This window comes from Rattus rattus, chromosome 2 (genome assembly GCF_011064425.1).
Source record: "Rattus rattus isolate New Zealand chromosome 2, Rrattus_CSIRO_v1, whole genome shotgun sequence".
NCBI lineage: Eukaryota > Metazoa > Chordata > Mammalia > Rodentia > Muridae > Rattus > Rattus rattus.
The window spans coordinates 143,794,500-143,807,026 of NC_046155.1; the positions used below are offsets into that span (position 1 = coordinate 143,794,500).

At 39.4% G+C, this 12,527-nt stretch overlaps 1 pseudogene; it reads right to left on the reverse strand.

Annotated features, from left to right (window-relative positions):
* Positions 1-10,497: 10,497 nt before the first annotated feature.
* LOC116893270 lies at positions 10,498-11,480 on the reverse strand (annotated as a pseudogene).
* Between the last annotated feature and the right edge of the window lie 1,047 nt (positions 11,481-12,527).

Genomic DNA, 12,527 nt, shown 5'->3' on the forward strand with positions numbered 1-12,527 from the left:
TAAGAGGAAAACTCAAAGCTCTGAGTGCCTGCAGAAAGAAGCAGGAGAGATTATATAGCAATAGCTTGACAGCACACCTAAAAGCTCTAGAGCAAAAGGAAGCAAATACACCCAGTAGGAGTAGAAGTCAGGAAATAATCAAACTCAGAGTTGAAATCAACCAAGTAGAAACAAAAAGAACTACAGAAAGAGTCAACAGAACCAAAAATTGGTTCTTTGAGAAAATCAACAAGATAGATAAACTCTTAGCCAGACTAATGAGAGGACACAGAGGGTGTGTCCAAATTAACAAAATCAGAAATGAAAAGGCAGACATAACTACAGAATCAGAAGAAATTCAAAAAAATCATCAGATCCTACTACAAAAGCCTATGTTCAACAAAACTTGAAAATCTGCAGGAAATGGACAATTTCCTAGACAGATAAATTTACCTAGACAGGTACCGAAGTTAAATCAGGAACAGATAAATCATCTAAACCACCCCATAACTCCTAACAAAATAGAAGCAGTCATTAAACGTCTCCCAACTAACAAGAGCCCAGGTCCAGATGGGTTCAGTGCAGAATTCTATCAGACCTTCATAGAAGACCTCGTACCAATACTATTCCACAAAATTGAAACAGATGGAGTGCTACCGAATTCCTTTCCATTTTTAATTCTTTCAACTCTTTGATTGTGTTTTCCTGGAATTCTTTCAGGGATTTTTGTGATTCCTGTCTATAGGCTTCTGCATGTTTATTCGTGTTTTCCTGCATTTCTCTAAGAGAGTTCTTCACATTTTTCTTGAAGTCCTCCATCATCATGATCAAATGTGACTTTAAATCTAGATCTTGGTTTTCTGGTGTGTTTGGATATTCAGTGTTTGCTTTGGTGGGAGAATTGGGCTCCAATGATGCCATGTAGTCTTGGTTTCTCTTGCTTGGGTTTCTGCACTTGTCTCTTGCCATCACATTGTCTCTGGTGTTACCTTGTTCTGCTTATTTCTGACAGTAGTTAGACCGTCCTATAGGCCTGTGTGTCAGGAGTGCTGTAGATCCGTTTTCCTGTTCTCTTTCAGCCAGTTATGGGAACAGAGTGTTCTGCTTTCAGGTGTGTAGTCGTTCTTGTCTACTGGTCTTCATGTGTTCCTTGGGCGTGTGTTCTGAGTCTACCAGGAAAGTCACTTGGAGCAGAAAATTTGGTCTTACCTCTGGTCTCAGGACTGAAGTCGCTCCTCAGGGATGAGTGTCAGCTCTCCGTGAAGGCAGCAACCAGAAGGGCCTTCCCTGCCTTCATTCGGGACCTGTGCATAGGGGGCCCAGATGGCACTATGCATTTTCCTCTATAGTCAGAAATGTGGATAGAGAGTAGTCTCCACAGGCTTCCCAGGAGTGTGTGCCCCGATGAAAGTCTATCTCTCCCTCCCATGGAATTTGGGTGCAGGGAGCTGTTTGACCAGGTCCCTTCAGATCCAGGTGGTTTCTGGACCACAGCCTTGGGTGCCCTTATCTTCCTGTTCCCAGAGGCCCTATACAATTTCCTCTTGGGCCAGGGGTGTGGGCACTTGATATCAAATAAAATTGTCTTTCAACTAAAAGTTATCAAAATAAGGAAGGACACTTCATCCTCATCTAAAGAAAAATCTACCACAATGAATTCTCAATTTGAACATCTCTGCTTCAACTGCAAGGGCACCCACATTCACAAAAGAAACTTTACTGAAACATAAATTTCATCATACACAATAAAAGTAAGAGACTTCAATACACCACTCTCATGAATGGACAGGTCATGGAAACAGAAACTAAACAGTTACACAGTGAAACTAACAGAAGTAATGCATCAAATGGATTTAACAGATATCTATAGAACATTTCATCCAAAAAAAAGAATGTTCCTTTTTCTCAGCACTTCATGGTACTTTCTCAAACATTGACCATAAAACTGGTCTCATAATAGACCTCAATAGATACAAAGAGATTGAAACAGACCTATCCTATCAGATCACAATGGAATAAAACAGATTTTCAATAACAACAAAAACATCAGAAAGCCCACATAAACATAGGAAGTGAACAATGCTCTACATAATGTTAACTTGGTCAAGGAAGAAATAAATTAAAGCCTTTTTGGAATTTAGTGAAATTAAAGACACAACATACTGAAACTTATGGAACACAATAAAAGCATTGCTGAGAGGAAAACTCACAGCTCTGAGCCTACAAAAAGAAATTGGATAGAGCATGCACTAAGAGCTTGAGAGCACACCGGAAAATTCTAAAAGAAAAAGAAACCAATTTACTCAAGAAAAGTAGATGGCAGAAAATAATCAAACTCAGAATGGAAATCAACCAAGTAGAAACAAAAAGAACTATACAAAGAATCAACAAAACCAGGATCAGGTTCTTTGTTAAAATCAACAAGATAGATAAACCTTTAGTCAGACACCCAGAGAACACAGCGACCATATCCAAATTAAGAAAATAAAATGAAAAGGGAGCCATAACAACAGAAACTAAGAAAATTTTAAAAAGTTATCAGATCCTACAACCAAAGCTGATACTCAACAAAACTGGAAAATGTGGATGAAATAGACAATTTTCTAGACTTATACCAGGTACCAAAGTTAAATCAGGATCATAAAAACTAAACAGTCTCATAACACCTAAAGAAATAGAAGGAGTCATTAAAAGTATCCTAACTAATAGAAGCCCAGAACCTGATGGGTTTAGTGCAGAATTCTATCAGACCTTCAAGGAAGGCATATCAACACTCTTTAAACTATTCTACAAACAGAAACAGAAGGAATACTACCCAATTTGACCTTTGAAGCCACAATTACTCTTTTACCTAAACCACACAAAGACCCTAAAAAGAAAGAGAGCTTCAGATTAATTTTTCTCATGAATTTTGATGAAAAAATACTCAATAATATTCTCACAATCTGAATCAAAAAGCATATCAAAGTGATCATTCACCATCATCAAGTAGGCTTCATCCCAGAGATGCAAGGGTGGTTCAATACATAGATATTCATCCAAGTGAACCACTATGTGAACAAACTTAAGAAAACAACAACAACAACAACAACAACAACAACAACAACAACAACACATGATCGTTTCATTAAATGCTGAAGAAGCATTTGACAAAATTCAACATCCTTTCAGGATAAAAGTCTTGGAAAGATCAGGAATTCAAGGCTCATACCTAAACATAGTAAAAGTAATATACAGCAAACCAGGAGCCAACACCAAACTAAATGGAGAGAAAATTGAAGCAATCCCACTAAAATCAGGGACTAGACGAGGCTGTCCACCCTCTCCCTACTTATTCAACATAGTACTTGAAGTCCTACCCAGAGTAACTAGACAACAAAAAGAGCTCAAAGAGTTTCCAAGTGAAAGGAAGAAGTCAACATAACTATTTGCACATGATATGTTAGTATGATTAAGTAACCCCCAAAATTCCACTAGAAAACTCCTGCAGGTGATAAACAACTTCAGCAAAGTGGCTGGATATAAAATCAACTCAAACAAATCAGTAGACTTCCTCTACTCAAAGAATACACAGATAGAGAAAGCAATTAGGTAAATGACACTTTTCACAATAACCACAATTAATATAAAATACCTGAGGTGACTCTATCCAAGCAAGTGAAAATCTGTGTGATAAGAACTTCAAGTCTTTGAAGAAAGTAATTGAAGATCTCAGAAGATGGATTTATCTCTCATGCTAATGGATGGGTAGGATTAATATAGTAAAAATGCCTTTCTTGTCAAAAGCAATCTACAGAACCAATGCAATCCCCATCAAAATACCAACTCAATTCTTTAAACAGTTAGAAAGAGCACTTTACAAATTCATTTGGAATAACCAAAAACCCAGGAGAGTGAACGAATACTATCCTCAACAATAAAACAACTTCTGGCGGAATTTCCATCCCTAAACTCCAGATATATTACAGAGAAATAGTGATAAAAACTGTATAGAATTAGTACAGAGACAGGCTTGAAGATCAATGGAATAGAACTAAAGACCGTGAAATGAACACACATATCTATGGTCACTTGATATTTGACAAAGAAGCTAAAACCATCCAGTGGAAAAAGATAGCATTTCCAAAAATGGCACTAGTTTCTCCTTTTGTCAGCATGTAGAAGAATGCAAATAGATCCATTTTTATTGACTTGTAAAAAGTTCAAGTCCAAATGAATATGGGACCTCTACATTAGACCAGATACAATGAAACCAATAGAAGAAAATGTGGGGAAGAGTCTTAAACACATGGGCACAGGGAAAATTTTCATGAACAAAACACCAATGGCTTATGCTCTAAGATCAACAATAGACAAATGGGACCTCATAAAGTGTCAAAGTTTCTGTAAGGCAAAGGAGAGTGTCAATACTATAAAATGGGAACCAACAGATTGGGAAAAGAGCTTTACCAGTCCTACATCTGATAGAGGGCTAATATCCAATATATGTGAAAAACTCAGGAAGTTAGACTCCAGAGAATCAAATAACCTATTGAAAGTGGGGTACAGAGCTAATGAAGAATTCTCAACAGAGGAATAATGAATGACTGTGAAGCACCTAAAGTAATGTTCAACATTCTTAGTCATCATTGAAATGCAAATCAAAATAACCCTGAGATTCTACCTCACACATGTCAAATTGGCTAAGATCAAAAACTTAGGTAGCTGCAAATGCTGGTGAGGATATGGAGAAAGAGTATCACTCCTCCATTGTGGACTAGTTTGCAAGGTGGTGCAACCACTCTGGAAATATATCTGGAGTTTCCTCACAAAATTGGACATAGTACTTCCTGGGGCCTTGCTATACCACTCCTTGGCATACATTCAAAGCATGAGTAAATACTTTAATATTTTCAAGAGTCTATGCATTTACAAAATTCTATGTACTTTGTGTTTATATTGATTAATTCATCATTGTTATTGAGAATATATGGGTAATATGCAGTTGAAAACTGTCAAGACAATTACTAGTTTGCAAATTCTACTTTTCTCTATGAAAGCCACACCAAAGTGGGAGAGTGGAGACTGCAGCACCTGGCGCCACTACTGCTGCATACTACATGCAGTGGCAAACAACTCTTCAACTTCTGCTACTGGGTCCGCAGTCTACCAGTGAACAATAGAACTGCCAAGCTGCAGGAAGTCCGCCCAAACGGAAATACTCTTAACGAGGCATCGCCCTGGATTCTGAAAAATGTGTTCCTTCAGAGAAATCAAGAAATTGGGTGCTGACTGACTCTGGGACCAGCAGGAGCCTAAGTAATGATTACATGGCAGAAGGTTCTAGGAAACTTCACAGAATCAGAAAAGTGGGATCTCCTTCCTCTGAGAGGGCCCATATCCAGAGAAGGGAGTAAATGTTGAAATAAATTACATCAGATGTTCCTCTAATGAACACACAACACTAAAATCAGTAAGGTATTAATTGTCCACTCATATATATTTATTGTTTTAAAAAAGTAAAATATAAAGCTCCAGTCAACTGTTCAACCTTCAAAGGTGAGAGTTTTTTCAAGCCATAAAGTAGAAGAATGATTTTTGAAGAAATATTTGAGTTCCCAGGTGAACTAAAGTGGGAAACCCCCTCAGACATAAATTCCAAGCAAGAAGGACCAAGAGGAGAAGGCCAATGAGAGGAATATCAGAATATTCTGAAAGCAATAGAGGCACCTTTCTATATGGTAGACAACCAAAGAAAGTAATAGTCTTACCCTTAGGTACCCATTAGCCCTCAAACTGAGATACATTTATTTCCATTTAGGAATATGCCATTCTCTCTTTGAAAATGAGAACCATTCTAAGAGTCCCGTATGTTAACATAAAGGGTTAGCATGGTTTCTCTGAATTCTTGTGTGCAAAGATAACAGTGTGGAAATGACAACTTGGAATAGCTGACCTCATTTCACCTATCATTACAGGAACAACATTAGAATGGAAATTTCAAATGCTTTGTGATGTTGGTGGAAGTTTGAATTGTTCAAACCACTAAAAGTTAGCCATAAACCATTGTCTTCACATGTACATGTATATTCCTGGGGGGGGCAGGTAGAAAGGATTAAGGCCTCAGGATAACGTAGGGATATATATACTTAAGTCTAAGATGTACTAAAGCTGAGCAAAGGGCTTCTAGAACTTTGAATATTCCTGAGCTTAGCTCTAAAGTGTAACTTCTTCATATTCCCAAAAACTCAGTGAATTTGTGGCACACACTGAAAAGGGAGGATAGGAAATTTTGTCAGCTTGCGGATCACAGCAAGATTTTGTTCTCCAAAATTACAATTAAATGATGAGTAATATTACCATTAGAATAATTCTTGAAATATTGACAGTTGGTTAGATGGTAAATACAACATAGGCTGCTAGACTATTGTGCTTTTTTTATGCATACAGCAAATGTTTGTCAAATACTTATTGCATTTCAGAAAACTATTGTATGTGGGTAGAACAAATATGGAAATAATGGACAAAGACACAAAATAACTTCTATTCAAAAGGAAGACATGAAAAATGCAAATTATATGGTTCTGCAATTCTGCAAATGTGTTAGCTACAAAAAGACAAGGAAGATAAGCTGGGCAGGGTGAGACACAGCTATAACTTTGCAAAAGATTTGGGCTGTTTCAACAAGAGAATCAAGGCCAGTCTGGGTTGTATAGTGAGAGTCTGTTTCACAGCTACCTCCTTTTGAATCAAAATATTGCATCCTGGAAGGAAGAGAAGGAGAAGCCTATAAGATTTGAGAAGCTAATAAAATTTCCAAAGCTCAGAAAATTACAGAATTCATAAATTCCCTGTAGAAAAAGCTTTTTTATAAACGGTAAACAATTGCTGGTTAGAGGAGACTCTCTTTGTGAGATGCGTGCAAGCTGTGCCAGGACCCACAATGATGAAACTGAAGCGTTTGTCAGGCATCACCCATGATGGGATGGATCTTGGGTATGCAGCTGCCTTTCAGTCAACTGTGCTCCTCTAACCTCTCACCCTAGTTCCTAAATAATTTCAGGAAACTCACTGCTTCACAAGCTATACTTCTGAGTATTTTCCATTCTACCTCAACATGCTGCTCCTTTCCCAAAACCTGTGCTAGTCGCTATTCTACTTCAAACACATTTTTAAACTTTCACTGAGATAGAAATTGTCTTTTCAGATGAGCTCATTTCAGTTAATCACCTTACTTCTACTATGTTGCTGCACATTTTCAAGATACCATTAAATCAGAAAGAATAGTCTGTGTTGCATATGTCTGTATATAATCAGTTCTATCAGATGAGAAACATCTACATTGCATACATGTGTGTATGTAGGTATCTCAGTGGTCTCCTGAGATTCCAGAGTGCCAAGGGCTGGATCATGTGGCTGATAGATAGGATAGATAGATAGATAGATAGATAGATAGATAGATAGATTGATGAATAGACAGATAGATAGATAGATAGATAGATAGATAGATAGAGATATATTTTTCTCAAAAGACAAAAACTGAACACAACCACCAGCCCCCCATACCAAGCAAACAAAATAACATTCTCAAAAACAAACAAAAAACACAGAATACTGTAACCAAATAAACACACACACACACACACACACACACAACAAAACCTGTGGAACCCATTGTATGTTGGATACTACTATTGAACATGAGACCTGTCCTGGAGTGGTTGATATAACCAGTGTCACTATATTGGAAAATTGAGTTTCCTCTTCTAGCAGGTTTATGACAGTTCAGTAGTTAATATTTATCCTAGTGACTAGGTTTTTATTAGTTCATTTTCATTGTTTCATTTGTTCATTTGAATAATAATGAAATAAAATATAGTAAGATTTTAAAAACTAGTAAGCCCTTTCTCCAGTGTATACTTTCATTAAATGAGGAAAATTGTTTCTCATGGAGACTGTGTGCACTCACTTATATAATTTTATATCTATGTGAGCACTTCAGAGTCTACTGAGGTAGGACTTTTATCTAAAGAGTCTTGTGCATTTACTGCATTCACAAAGGCTTTCACAAGCACAAACTCTTTATTATTCTATATTGTCATAGTTCTTCCAAAGAAATTAACCTGATATATAGCCATAAAAGATAAAAGAGTAGGGCCAATCATAGTTTACAGAGGTATGGGGTGTTTGTTGGCATGTTCCAGGCCATTTTTGCTGGGTTCTTTTTTTTTTTTTTAAGCTTTATTTCATGTATGTGGATACACTGTCACTGTCTTCAGACACACCAGAAGAGGGCATCAGATGCTTATTACAGATGGTTGTGAGCGACCTTATGGTTGCTGGGAATTGAACTCTGGAACTCTGGGAAGAGCAGTCAGTGCTCTTCACCACTGCGCCATCTCTTACAGCTCCACAATCCTCCCAACCCTACTCCATCTTAATCCCTTCTAACCCCACAGCACTAGGTAGGAGCAAAACCTTTAGAGCAGAATGGGTTGAGACCTCTTTCAGCCAACAAATAAAATCCTTCCTGTTAATTAGGGTGCTTAGGTTCCTTGGGGAAAGTCCAAGACTTGGGGAAAGACTTCAAGATATCTCCAACTTCTTTAACAAACTGCAACAGCAACAAACAGGACCAGCAGGGAAGGGCAGCAGCCTTTTCCATTTTCAAGCAAGTCTGGCTGTTTGCAAAGCTCTGTATTCACTCACTCTCCAGAGTCCCAATAATTACATTATCTGCGGCTGGCAAAATATCATGGCCATTCTAGATCAAGAGACAATCATAACCAATGACTAAGGACAAACTGAAGCAGCCCCATATCCCACATCTAGGATTAAAACAAAAACATATTCACCTGAGTTTTTAAAAGATCCAAAATTCTCACTACAAATGTGTAACACAAACTGTGGACTGGGTGGTTCAGAAGTTAAGAACACATTCATCATTGAGTGAGGATCTGGGTCCTGTTCTCAGGACTCAGTCAGTCATAACTATCTAACTCCAGCTTTCAGGGGATCCATTGCCTCTGACCTTCATGGGCACCCACACTTCCTGTGCACATTTCCATTCTCATTCCATTTTATTATTACAAAATAATAAAAATCTTTTCAAAAAACCAGACCAAAAATGATAATAGGTTAGGCTTAACAAAAAAAAAATCAAGCATGGTGATTGCTATGACTGAGAAACAAAAGCAAAGTGTTGGCGAGGGGTAGGGGGAAGTGACATGATTGGCAGCTCTTGGCACAAGTAACTTTGGTGGCTTCTAAGACACCTGGTCTGGTATCCAGTGTGATCAAAGAAGCATACATGGCTTTCTTCAGTTTATATACAGGTAAAACCTTAGAAAGCTGGTAGTTATCAATGTCTGATCATTGTGTCTTAAAGATCTCTAATCCACTTTACATGTTATTTTACATATGCATGTATACATATTTGTTTGCATCATATTTGATACCATATACCTGTCATATATGTTTATCACATCATATTTAATTTGGCTGTGTAATACATATTTATTCAAGTTGTTTCAACTAGTGCCAACCCTGTAACTGCCTCTAGATTGGACTGCTATGTAACTGTCTCTAGATTGGACCGCTCTAAAACTATTACAGAACACACCCTCCTACTCCATTTATGACTTTAAAACACACCACTTACTCTTTTGTTTCTAAACTGTGGTATGGTAGTAAATTGCAGTATAGAAATGATGTTTAAATATATACTGTGACTAGAAAAAACCCAGACTCACTGTAGTACATTGTACTACTGTAGTAAGCTTCTGTGTAGATTCCATCGATCATTTTCTTAGGCATGATGAATCGTAGTTATGTTAAATGGGTTGAAAAATTCCTAGAAAATTGGTATAGCACACTTCTGAACGAGGTCTAAAACATTTATTTAGTGGTGTGTGTGTGTGTGTGTGTGTGTGTGTGTGTGTGTGTGCGCGCGCGCGCGCGTGTGTGTGTGTGTGTCTGACGTGAAGAAATCACTTTTTTTCTTCCACCATTGTAGATATGAGGGAGTGAAATGAGGTGGCAAGCAGCTTATCCACTGACGTAGCTCACTGCTCTTTCTAGGCATATTCATGACCGTATTTCTAAAGGTCATTGGCGTCAGATGAAAGAAATAAAGGAGAAAGACTGCCCCTGAACACTGATGGCACTGCCCATTTGGGGATTTGATGAGCAAAACCCAGAAAGGTGAAGCTGCCATACAGACAATACAAACAACCACCAACCTGATTCCTCCATTTTTTTAGAAATTAATTTAATGCATTAAGGACAAAATAAAATATCCTTAGAAATTTTTTTCTTTTGGGTTTTTTAAGACAGGTTGTTGCTGTGTAGCCCACGCTGGCCTGGAACTTTCCACCTTCTTGTCTCAGATTCCCAGGAGGGTGTTGGGATTACAGGTGTTGGGATTGCCAAACACAGATCCCTGCAACAATTAGAAAAAAAATATTTTGAGAGCTTCCCAACTTTTCCAAAATACTATATTGCAAGCTGCTGACCTTAAACGTTCAATCCAGAAAATTCCTAAGAGGCAGGTCCTGGTTTAGACAGCTTCCACTCTCTGAATAGAGTGGGTGGCCAGGACCTCTGCAGGTCTGGGTGCCCAGGCTCAGAGCCGGGCTTGGGCTTGCAGCCAGTATACTGGGTGTCAGGTCTGACCTCCTTACCCTGGCGCCTGCATCTCTCTTTTCTAAGACCCACCCTGGCTCTTCTTCACCAGGTCCCTCTCTGCCTTCTTTGTGGAGTCCTCTCACTGATGAAAGTAGACTCGGAGGCCTGGTCTGCATCCTAATTCTCAGTCAGCCCCTTTGGCAGGGAGCTGAAAGGTCCAGAAAACAGAGGTAGAACTTCTTTGCTTTGGCTATGTTGGGGAAATTTAATAATACACTGACAGCGAAGACTGACCTCGTGGCATGGCTTGTGATAAGATCCAGATGCTACTTGTTATCTGGGTAAAGATGTAGGAAAAACTGACAAGGGTACAGAGAAGAAAAAAAGTGGTATGGCAACTGGCGGGGATATCCGACTTCTTGTTTTGCATTGCAGAGCCACTGCACAGCAGAGGTGCTGATGAAGCCAAGCCATCAGAAGAACCCGGTCTGAAAGGTATTCCCTAGCCCATATTCCCTAGCAGTAGGTCTCCCTGTGTCTCGGTTCAAGGCGGCATCCAACATGGCAGGGCTGATGTCAATGCCCACCCAATAGTGTCCTTCTTCTGAGACATAATCTCCATTCAGTCCAGAAACCTGCAGTTGATGTCTAACAGTTAAGAGGGCAGACCTTCTGGCAAACAGAAAAGCTCCAGCGCTCGCTCAGTCATCTTGGTCTGGATGTCAATCATCCGTGAGTTATGAGCGTATTTCCAGGCTTCATTCAGGTCATTAAACAGCTCTGGAGGTCCGCTGTGTTCAGGTCTCCGGCTACGAGATGCCATCTCTAAGGGATGGCAATACGCTGGGGCTCTTGATTCCTCTTAACTAGGTAAGTTTGTTCTCTCTCTGTCTCTGTCTCTCACTGTCTCTCTGTCTCTCTCCACCTCCCTCCCTCCCTCCCTCCCTCCCTTTCTGTGAATCTTCAACGACTTAAGACACCCGACTGCAGATCATTCAACATTCATTCATTCGTTTATTTATTGAGATAGCGTTTCACCATATAGTTCTTCTGACTTTCCTTAAATTGTAGACCCACTTCCACCTGGCTTTAACTTTTAGATGGTAGATTCAGACTATAGTGATTCTCTAGGGGCCCCTAGTTCTTCTGACCTAATCTGTGGGTGAGTCACTTGTTCTATTTTTCTGAATCTTCCAGCTTCTTAGACTGAGTAACACTGGTTTTCTGAACTTCCCAGTCATTGTGGGACTATTCAGTCTTTGTATAATCTATTTTACCCTTACTCTCCTTATAATTACATATAATTTCCAATTAATTCTATTTCTTTTGATAACGGTAATACAGTATTCTAGTCACAAGGTATTCAGTAAGTTAAATGACATCAGCACAATGAAAAGTAAAAAATAAATAAGTAACAAAAACAACAAAAACCAGAATTTAGGGGTATATCAAAATGCAGGACTAGGATGTAGCTTAGTTGATTGGATATTTACCTAGCCTACATGCAACCACAGCACTAGAAAGGTAGAGGTAGAATAATTAAAGTTTAAAATTGGTTTTACCGGAAGTCCCACACCCGAGGATCCTGGCCCGCAGCAGCTCTCTGCTCCCAGACCCCGTGGGAGACAGACCTTACCGCCTGGTCAGGTGGGCACTCCTGAGGCTGCAGAGCGGAAGAGACCACCAACACTGCCCACCCCTGCCCACATCCCTGGCCCAAGAGGAAACTGTACAAGGCCTCTGTTCCTGTGGGAGGGCCCAGGAGCGCAGGAGCCCTGCCTGAGACACCACCGAACCTGAAGGAAACAGACCGGATAAACAGTTCTCTCGCGCCCAAATCCCGTGGGAGGGAGAGCTAAACCTTCAGAGAGGCAGACACGCCTGCATAAACCAGAAGAGACTGCTCTCTGCACACATTACTGATTCCAGAGGAAAGCACCAGA